This window comes from Staurois parvus, unplaced genomic scaffold (genome assembly GCF_062004578.1).
Source record: "Staurois parvus isolate SC_StPar_1 unplaced genomic scaffold, SC_StPar_1.0 ptg000682l, whole genome shotgun sequence".
Classification (NCBI taxonomy): domain Eukaryota; kingdom Metazoa; phylum Chordata; class Amphibia; order Anura; family Ranidae; genus Staurois; species Staurois parvus.
Genome location: NW_028318478.1, coordinates 7,112,783 through 7,123,249, shown reverse-complemented (window position 1 = coordinate 7,123,249; position 10,467 = coordinate 7,112,783). Strand labels below are relative to the sequence as shown.

General features: G+C 39.9%; 1 pseudogene; it reads left to right on the top strand.

The window, feature by feature from the left end:
* The first annotated feature begins 484 nt into the window (after nucleotides 1–484).
* Nucleotides 485–2,241, top strand: LOC149447573 (uncharacterized; annotated as a pseudogene).
* Nucleotides 2,242–10,467: the final 8,226 nt, after the last annotated feature.

The window sequence follows — 10,467 nt, the reverse complement described above, 5'->3', positions numbered from 1 at the left end:
TCAGAACACTGGCTTCTCGCAAAATGGTTTTGAAGTGCCATGATATCACAACAGCCTTAATGGTGATATCAAAGAGGAAATATATATAACACAGCCAGAAGGATACGTGAAAAATGGAGAAGAGCATCTTGTGTGCAAGTTGCAGAAATAACTTTACGGGCTCAAGCAATCAGCTCGGAATTTAAAAATAAACAAAGTCTTGCTAGACGAAGGAATTATACAAATCAGAGCTGACTCATGTCTATGCTCAAAATGTGTAGATTCTGAATATATGTATATTTTACTCTATGTAGATGACTTGATTGTTGCTCATAAAAAGAATGAAGAAGTTGCAAAGTTGACTTCAGATCTTAACCAGACTTTTGAGACTAAAGATCCTGAGGATGTGACATATTACCTAGGAATTAAAATACCGCATGAAGAAGATGGCAGCTTCCTGTTAAATCAGAAATCTAAAATTCAGGCAGTGCTTTAGCTGTTTGACATGACTGAAGCCAAAGAAGCAAGTACTCCAATGGACACAGCATGTCAGATATATCAGAAGAGCGCCAAAAACAAAGATAAATAAAATATAATTTATACCAGGACCAAGCTGCAAACCTAACCCAAAAAAAGGTGTAAATAATATAAATAAAAATAGGAATGCGCTAAATAATAAATAATTAAAACTAAAACAAACAAAATAATCGTGCAAAAAATCTAAATAACACAAGTGTGCATATAATCCTGTGTAAAGTCCAACCACCATACAAAATACTGAAGTTTTGTGTTCAACCAATAACACCATGATAAATCCACCACCAAATGAAATGAATAAACTCACCAGAGCTATATGCTGATCAAATTATAAATCAGCATAAGCACTATTGCTCTGGAAGCGATGATCTGTAGGGAATATCCAGACTCTGGGAGCAATGATCTGCAGCAGTAGAGAATATCCAGACTCTAGGAGCAATAATCTGCAGCAAGCTAGCCAGCATAAATGGAAACCTTTCATTCATATAATCATCTTTTCTCCATATAATAGGACTGCACTCGGGAATTAAAGAGAGGACATGATGGTGCAGCACATTTAAAACCACTAAATTTTTATTTAAAACAAGGTATGCACTCACAAAGAAGGTGTCCTGGCCGACACCAGCATAAACAGCATTGAAAAGGAAAGGGACGAGTCCCGCTCAGCGCGGACGAGCAGCCGACAGTCACAGGGAACGTCCTGATGTCACATCCATTAAGCCCCGCCCTGCGCGTTTCGTCATTCGACGTCCTCACGGAGCGGAATCAACACCTTATGCTGATTTATAATTTGATCAGCATATAGCTCTGGTGAGTTTATTCATTTCATTTGGTCGTTGATTTATCACGGTGTTATTGGTTCAACACAAGACTTCAGTATTCTGTATGGTGGTTGGACTTTACACAGGATTATATGGACACTTGTGTTGTTTAGATTTTTTGCACAATTATTTTGTTTGTTTTAGTTTTAAATATTTATTATTTAGCGCATTCCTTTTTTTATTTATATAATGGACACAGCATGCCTTAAAACGGAAGGGGATGATGATCTTCTTCCTACCGATGATCAGTACAAACAAGCAGTGGGGGCATTGCTATATATTGTAACCACTACAGATCCAGATAACACAGCTGCATGGTCACGTCTTTGTAGATGTGTGACTGAACCATGTCAAAGAGACCGGACATCAATCAAAAGAGTCATGAGATATCTCAAATTAACGAAAGACTTGAGTCTGGAGCTGTCTACAGTTGGTGACCTGAACCTTGTAGGATATGTGGACTCTGATTGGGCAGGAAACCTAAGCACTTCCAAATCCAAAGGTGGTTACTTGTTCAAATTAGGAAACAGTCCTATATCTTGGTCTAGCAACAAGCAGATCTCAGAAGCTTGGTCTTCTACAGAGGCAGAATACAGTGCTGTTGCCTATGCCAGTCAAGAAGCTGTGTGGTTACGTCAATTGCTTGAAAATCTTGGACAGCCAATGTCTCAGCCTACAATCCTATATGAGGACAACCAAGGATGTATCAAACTTTCCACCAATGAGTTCAATGCAAGAAAAAAAGCATATTGACATCAGACATCATTACATTCATGATCTGGTTAAACGAAATGTAATTGCGCTTATGTATTGTAAAACTAATAAAATGATTTCAGATGATTTGACAAAACCACTTACAAGAAACAAAGTTATAAAACTGAGATCCAAAACTGGACCAATATAAGGAGTAGTTGCTGAGTGAGGGTGTTGGAATACAGTGTTCACATACAACAGCTACATCAGTATTCAGTAGAGATATATTCTTCAACCAGTAGATTGTAGTGTTTATAAGTGTGTAGCTGCATCTGTGGTACTATAAACTCTATGTCTTTTCACTGAATAAAAGTTCCCTGTTTCCTGTTGCAGTGAAGCAAGCAGATAAACACATGCAAACTGTTGACTGTCTGTTATGCAGGGTTATATACAGGAGTTGTAACAAAAACAAAAAATGCAACATATTGTAGCTTACAAATCCTTAGATGTGTTGGCTGCATTAGTTTTCTTTTTTAAGACTTTTTTTTATCTCCTATGATCTGGCCAGTAAGACACCTCTTGTATTAGAGTGTCCCTACTCTGGATGAATGCGCACAGGGGACACTTTTGGACAGCATCATTGTCAGTCTGGGGGGAGGGGAGTGTTAGAATTACTAACAGATTTAGATACAACAACAAATTGATGCCAAACTACAGCTCACACTGCACTGTAGCAACATTTTATTTCAGGCTAGGCCAAGTGTTCTCTGCAATGAGTTTCCCTGGTGGACCTGGGAAGGAGAAAGACTGTGCAAAAGGGAAGTTGTGTTAAGAGTATAGCATACTGTGTGCTGCTTTCACATAATGACTGCTGTGGTTTGTCCACTATATGTGATGGTCAAGTGGTATGTCTATGTGATGTAATCTGACAATGCCATCTTCTGTGTATATCTGTGTATATCTTTTGTGTGGGCATTCCTTTATTTTCATCATAACAGCTAATGGTGGGGATGTGGAGGGAAGACCTCTGACAAAGAGATGGGCACAATATGGCAGAGGTAGGGTTGTTGTTCCATCCTAAAAGAAGCAGGTGGGGACTTGCATCTGTTGGTGCCAACTGACCAGGTGTCCAAGTAGGGGGCCAGTCAGAGCTTCCTTTTACATGTGACCAGCTGTGTCCAATCACAGCTGATCACATGTAAACAGGAAATGCTGGTTATCGGCAGTCCTCTCCTTACACTAACATCACGTGCTGAGAGGAGAGCTGGTAAGTGGCATTTTCTTAGTGTTTCATCAGTGTAGCACCATCAGTACGGCCAATAGTGCCCATCCGTGCTAGCTTTCAGTGCCCATTAGTGCCCATCTGTGCTGGTTTTCAGCGCCCATCTGTGCTGGCTTTCAGTGCTGGCTATCAGTGCCTCCTCAGTGATGCCTGTCAGTGCCTACCAGTGCCACCTATCAATGCCCATCAGTGCCACCTATCAGTTCCCATCAGTGCCGCCTATCAATGCCCATCAGTGCCAACTATCAGTTCCCATCATTGCCGCCTATCAATTCCCATCAGTGCAGCCTATCAGTGCCCATCAGTGCTGTCTATCAATGCCCATCAGTGCCATCTATCAGTGGCCATTAGTGCCATCTCATCAGTGCCCATCAGTGCAGCCTATCAATGCAGCCTATCAGTGCCCATCAGTGCACCCTATCAATGCTCATCAGTGCAGCCTCATCAGCACACATCAGTTAAGAAGAAAAATCCTTTATTTACAATACTTAACAGAAACTAAGAAAAAATTCAAAATGTTTGTCTTTTTTTGTTTGTTTAGCAAAAAATAAAAACCCCAGTGGTGATTAACCACTTCCCGTCTGGCCCGTGTACATAAACAGACAGATGGGAGCAGTGCAGTAGCGGGTGGCCATTTATAAATGTCCTCCCGCATTCCCTGCCTGAAGCGTGCGGCACTGCGATCTGGTGACCACTGTGTCCGGAGGACACAGCGGAACACCGATCGCTGTACAGGACCTCTGTGTGAGGTCCTGATCATGTGATCACTGATTGGCCAATCAGTGATCACATGAATAGTAGTAAGCAAGATGTCACTTCCTGACATCATTGCTTACTACTTGTAAAATCTGTGAATGATCACAGAGGTCACATGGTACAAGCCTATTCACAACAGCCTTGTACCATGTGACAAGCTGTGACCAATCACAGCTCTCACAGTATTTCTCAATGGGTGCAAGAATGCATCCAGAGAGAAGAAGAAATGATTGCTTTTACAGCCTTTATGGGTGCAAAAGCAATCAGTGTAAAAAAAAAAAAAAATCTTCATCACCCCCCACAAGTAGTACAGTGTCACTATGGTGACATTGTACTGCTAGGTTGACAGTATGTTAAAACAAAATGTATAAACATTTTTTTACAAATTATAATTTTTGGTTATAAACGTATTTTTGGTTATAAACTAACTCCACTGGCTTCCAATTGCCCAACGGATAAAATTCAAAACACTAACACTGACGTATAAAGCCGTTCACAACACTGCCCCTAATTACATCACCGACCTTCTCTCTAAATACCACCCAAACCATACTCTCTGCTCCTCGCAAGACCTCCTACTCTCCCCTGTCTCCTCCCATGCTCGTCTCCAATATTTCTCAAGGGCTTCACCCAGCCTCTGGAACTCCCTACCCCAAGCTATCGCCTACTCTGCTCACCTTTAGGTGCACTCTGAAAACCCATCTCTTCAGGGAAGCCTACCCCGCCCCCAGTTAATACTGGAATCCACTACTCCTCCTACCACTCCATCCCCCACAACTAATTACCTCTTGTACCACTATCCCCTCCCTCCTAGATTGTAAGCTCCAAGGAGCAGGGCCCTCTAATCCCTCTTGTATTGAACTGTATTGTTACTGTACTGTCTCCCTCCATAATGTAAAGCGCTGAGCAAACTGTTGGCGCTATATAAGCCCTGTACCTGCCTCCTAGATTGTAAGCTCCAAGGAGCAGGGCCCTCGAACCCCTCGTGTATTGTATTGTCACTGTACTGTCTCATGTATTGTCTCCCATTATAATGCACAGTGCTGAGCAAACTGTTGGCGCTATATAAATATTGCATAATAATAATAATATAATAATAGTAATAATTTGAGTTATTATTTTTTTTACTAAAAAGATAGCTGAATACATTTTGGCCAGGATTTATGAAGAAAGATTATTTATTTGCAAAATTGTATAAGAAAAACACTTTTTTTTCAAAATGTTTGGACTTTTTCATTTATATAGCAAAAAAATAAAATCCCAGTGGTGAATAAATACCACCAAAATAAAGTTTTATCTGTCTCAAAAAAATGCTGAAAAATTCATTTGGGTACAGTGTTGCATGACCACGCAATTGTCATTCAAAGTGTGATAGCACTGAAAGCTGAAAATTGGCCTGGACAGGAAGGGGGTGAAAGTGTCTGGACTTGAAGTGGTTAAACACTACCAAAAAAGGCTCTATTTGATAAAAATTTCATATGGGTACAGTGTTGCATGAACGTGCAATTGTCATGCAAAGTGTGACAGCGCTGAAAGCTGAAAATCAGCCTGGGCAGGAAGGGGGTAAAAGTTCCCAGTAGGCAAGTGATTAAAGACTATCTATATTTCATGAAAACACATAAAAGAAAACAAAGTAGTAAGATTGATATTACATCACTTTATTGAAACATACTGTAGCACACTTACATCTTAGATGCTCATGTCCATCCTAGAGTGCCATGGGTAGTTGGTCAGTACAATGGCAGAAACACATGTGGAGTAGCCGATCAGTGAGTCTTTGTGGAGCAGCACCAGACTCGCTGGTTGGAATGACAATAAAGTGATGTAGTGTTGATCATACTAATTCTTCCCAGGATTCATCCCAGAACTTGATATCCACTTCTGGACCAGCAATGTACCTGTACGTCGCTGGATTTTCGGTGGTTGTACCGGAGTGATGCCTGTGATGTCTGGTACTGTTTTTTAGAGCCGGCAGCCAGCAGCTTTCTTGTACAAGCAATCAGAGCGGCTAGCTAGCCGCTCAATTGCTTGTACAAGCCGCAGGTGGGGACATCCCCCCCCTCCTGCAGCTCTCTTAGGATCTCCCATCCCAGCGGGATAGCCGAGCAAAGCCGGAATTAGCTTTGATAGGCTCTCCTCTATTGTAAAGCGGGAGCGATCACCTGACATCACTTCCATTTTACTTTGATACTTTCTGCGCCATTTTTAAAAATCTGAAAACAATTGAAAAACACCGATCTTGGTGTTATGAATGCTTTCAAGTGCAGAGGAGGGGTTTGGATCCTCCATGTCATGTCTATTGCTGTCACAGGGGATGTTTACATTCCTTGGGACAGCAATAAAAGTGATCAAAAAATGTTATTTAAAGTGACAGTGTAACAAAAAAAATAGTAATTAAAAAAATAAATTTAGGTGCCCCCCACCGTGCATGCGTCAAAAGTCGAACACACGCAAACACCAATTGTCTCACACGTTTGCGGTACTGCTGCGATCGTCAGATTATGGGCAGTGATTCTAGCACTGGATCTCCTCTGTAAATCTAAAGTGGTAACCTGTAAAGGCTTTTAAAGCGTCACCTACGAATAGTAAAATTTACGCTTTTTATCACCGATGCACGAGCGTGTGCAATTTTAAAGCTTGACATGTTTGTTATGTATTTATTCAGCGCAACATCGTCTTTTACAATAAAACAAAAAAGTTTATTTATTTCCAAAAATTGCGTTTGAAAAAACTGCTTTAAAAAAAGTTTTTGGATGTTCTAAGACATTTGCTAGCAAAAAATACATATTTAAAAATGTAAACAAAAAGTGCCAGAAATGGCTTGGGACTGATGTGGATAAAGAGAACTGCAGTAATATCTTTCATCAATTTCCCCCCTTTCAGAGTATCCATTTTGAACACTATGAACTTATATATATATATATATATATATATATATATATATATATATATATATATAGAAAGAAGTGTCTAGCAGAAAGGCAGACTATTGCTTGTATTGTTATTTCAATGCTGATGTTATAAAATGGAAGCATATGCTGGAACTATAAATCTTTAACCTATCACAAAACATTTCCTAGTTTAAAAGAGACAAAAAAATCAACACATTAGATAGATGTGTTAGGTGAAACTGGCAGAATAAATACATTATAATAAAGACTTCAACTTGTTTTATGCAATGTGCAGTTTTCACAGGTCCCATTCTGTTTGATGGGTACACTTGCAGTTTGCAATCTCTGATATCTGTCAAACTGAAGTCAATCTATTTGACTTCAATAATCACATTGGCTAAATTCCAGGAAGTAGTGACCATCATTATTTAAAAGAAACATTGTAATTTTGGATACACATTGCATTAAAGTTAAAGCAGCACTACGCTGCATCTGAGCACCACAAATCAAAAATGCTATTTAATTAATTTTTACTATTTAAAGCAAAATCCCCTCATCCATCTGTGTCTCCGTGCTTTATTTTGCTGAGAAATCACTTTGAAAAATACCCCTAGATTTTCTGTGCCATCTTGATTCATGTTGTATCATGCAGATGATTCATGTAGCATTTACTTTCTGGAATCCATCTCCCCTAAGCTCAGGCATGCAGGCAGGACGGTGTGCTTATCTGAGAAAGTCCCTCCTTCTCTCCTGAAGACTCCTGGGATGTAGGACATCATTTGCCTAGGTCTGTAAGCCAGGACATAACTGAATAAATGTAAAAAAAAAGTGTAAAACAAAGTAAATATGACATATTTTACTCTGTATTTACTAATGATAGCAACATAAGGATTAAAAATAGTTCATGTTGACTGAAAAAGTGAAGTTTCTTTCCTGCTGCTTGTAATAGCAATTGAGTGGCTAATTAGCCACTCCGATTGCTATTACAAAAGAGCCGACTGTCAGCTCTAACAAACAGTACTGGGTGATGCCTGCAGCTGCAGTCATCATCCCGGAACAACCACTTAATGATCAATGACGTACCAGGTATGTGACGGGTCAACAAGTGGTTAAAGTTTAGCTAAAACATTTTTTCTCTACAGGATTAATTACACTACTTACCGTAACTCTGAACAACAAAGATTTTGCTAATTGAACAATTTTGGGCGTATCTTGTAGATTTTTGGCTGCTACTCACAAAAATGACCTGTAATTAAAAATATTATATATCATTTTATAGAAATCTATTTTTGGCATTTTAATATATATATATGCGGCTAATGATGTGTCCGCGCATGCGCCGTCCCTCTATGCGGCGCACGAGATCGGCGTCTTCTGGGGGGGGGCTTCACCCCTTTGGCAAAGTGCTTGTTGCACAAAACGCGTCAGAGGAGCCCTCCAGTTTGACGCCTAGCTATACATGGCCACCAGGAAGGCCATCCTTTTAATCACATATGAGTTGTCTACCTTTATTCTGGATATGTTTCATATCTAAATAAAACAATACTACACTATTAGTACCATTTTCTGCCCCTGGCTTGTTCATTGCGAGCCTCACAAGGTGGAGCCATTTTGGAGTGTGGAGTTAATACCTAAAGCTGTGTGATGAGTCTGTGAGCGGAGTGAAACCCCCGAGTGTGAGATATCATCTTGCGTGTCCACTGCTGAGTCTGATGACACCGCAGCCTCAGACCAGGTCCCGATGACTCCATCATAAAGATTTACATATAATGCTCATATTATATGTACTTCTGGCAAGTGCATCACCTCACCAATTCTAGGCACCAATGTTGATGATCACCAAGCATGGATCACCCTACATTATGGACGTTATTTCTATCTATTTTTATTTGGTTATTTTAAGGTGTTGAGGTTTGACCTATATACACCCTATTCCAAATTATTATGCAAATTCTATTTAAGTGTCACAAAGATTAAATATTTTGTTTTTCAGTTTAACTCATGGATGGCATTGTGTCTCAGGGCTCTTTTGATCACTGAAAACAATCTCAAGCACTTGTGATAATTAGAATGGCAGATGAGCCCAATTTAAGGAAAAACTACAAAAGGACGGTGTTACAAATTATTAAGCAGAGCACCATTTTCAAGCAATATGGGGAAGAAAAAGGATCTCTCTGCTGCCGAAAACAGTGAAGTAGTTCAATGCCTTGGACGAGGTATGAAAACATTAGATATTTCACGAAAACGTAAGCGTGATCATCGCACTATTAAGAGATTTGTGGCTGATTCAGAGCAGAGACGGGTTCGTGCAGATAAAGGCACATTGAGGAAAATTTCTGCCAGATACATGCATTGGACAAAGAGAGCAGCTGCTAAAATACCATTACATAGTAGCAAACAGATATTTGAAGCTGCTGGTGCCTCTGGAGTCCCACGGACATCAAGGTGTAGAGTCCTCCAGAGTCTTGCAACTGTGCATAAACCTTCAATTCCGCCACCACTAACCAATGATCACAAGCAGAAACGGCTGCATTGGGCAGAAAAATACATGAAGACTAATTTTCAAACAGTCCTGTTCACTGATGAGTGCTGTGCAACCCTGGATGGTCCAGATGGATGGAGTAGTGGATGGTTGGTGGACGGCCACCCTGTTCCAACAAGGCTGCGACGTCAGCAAGGCGGTGGTGGAGTCATTTTTTGAATCATGGGAACAGAGCTGGTCGGCCTCTTTAGGGTCCCCGAAGGTGTAAAGATGACCTCTGCAAAGTATGTGGAGTTTATGATTGACCACTTTCTTTCCTGATACAGAAGGAAGAACTATGCTTTCCGTAATAAAATCATCTTCATGCATGACAATGCACCATCTCATGCTGCAAACAATACCTCTGCATCAATGGCTGCTATGGGGATAAAAGGAGAGAAAGTCATGGTGTGGCCTCCATCCTCCCCTGACCTCAATCCTATTGAGAACCTTTGGAGCATCCTCAAGCAAAAGATCTATGAGGGTGGGAGGCAGTTTACATCCAAACAGCAGCTCTGGGAGGCTATTCTGACATCTTGCAAACAAATTCAAGCAGAAACTGTCCAAAAACTCACAAATTCAATGGATGCAAGACTTGTGACGCTGCTATCAAATAAGGGGTCCTATGTTAAAATGTAACGTGACCTGTTAAATGTTTAAAAAGTTAAAATGTTGTAAAAAGTTTGATTGAAATAGCTTTTGATTTCAGTAAATATGCTGCAAACACAACAAATGACAATTTTCAGTTCTTTACAACCTATAAAGTGTTTTGAAACTTACTGTGCGTAATAATTAGGAACAGTGCATTGTAAGTTTTTTATGTTTAAAAAAAATACTGTTATCGTTAGGAGGTTTGTTCAATAAAATGTGAATTGTACTCTTAATAGTTGATAACATGAGAATTATGCTGACTGTTATTTACATCAATTATTTAGGTAAAAAAAATATATATATAATTTGCAAAATAGTTTGGAACAGGGTGATATA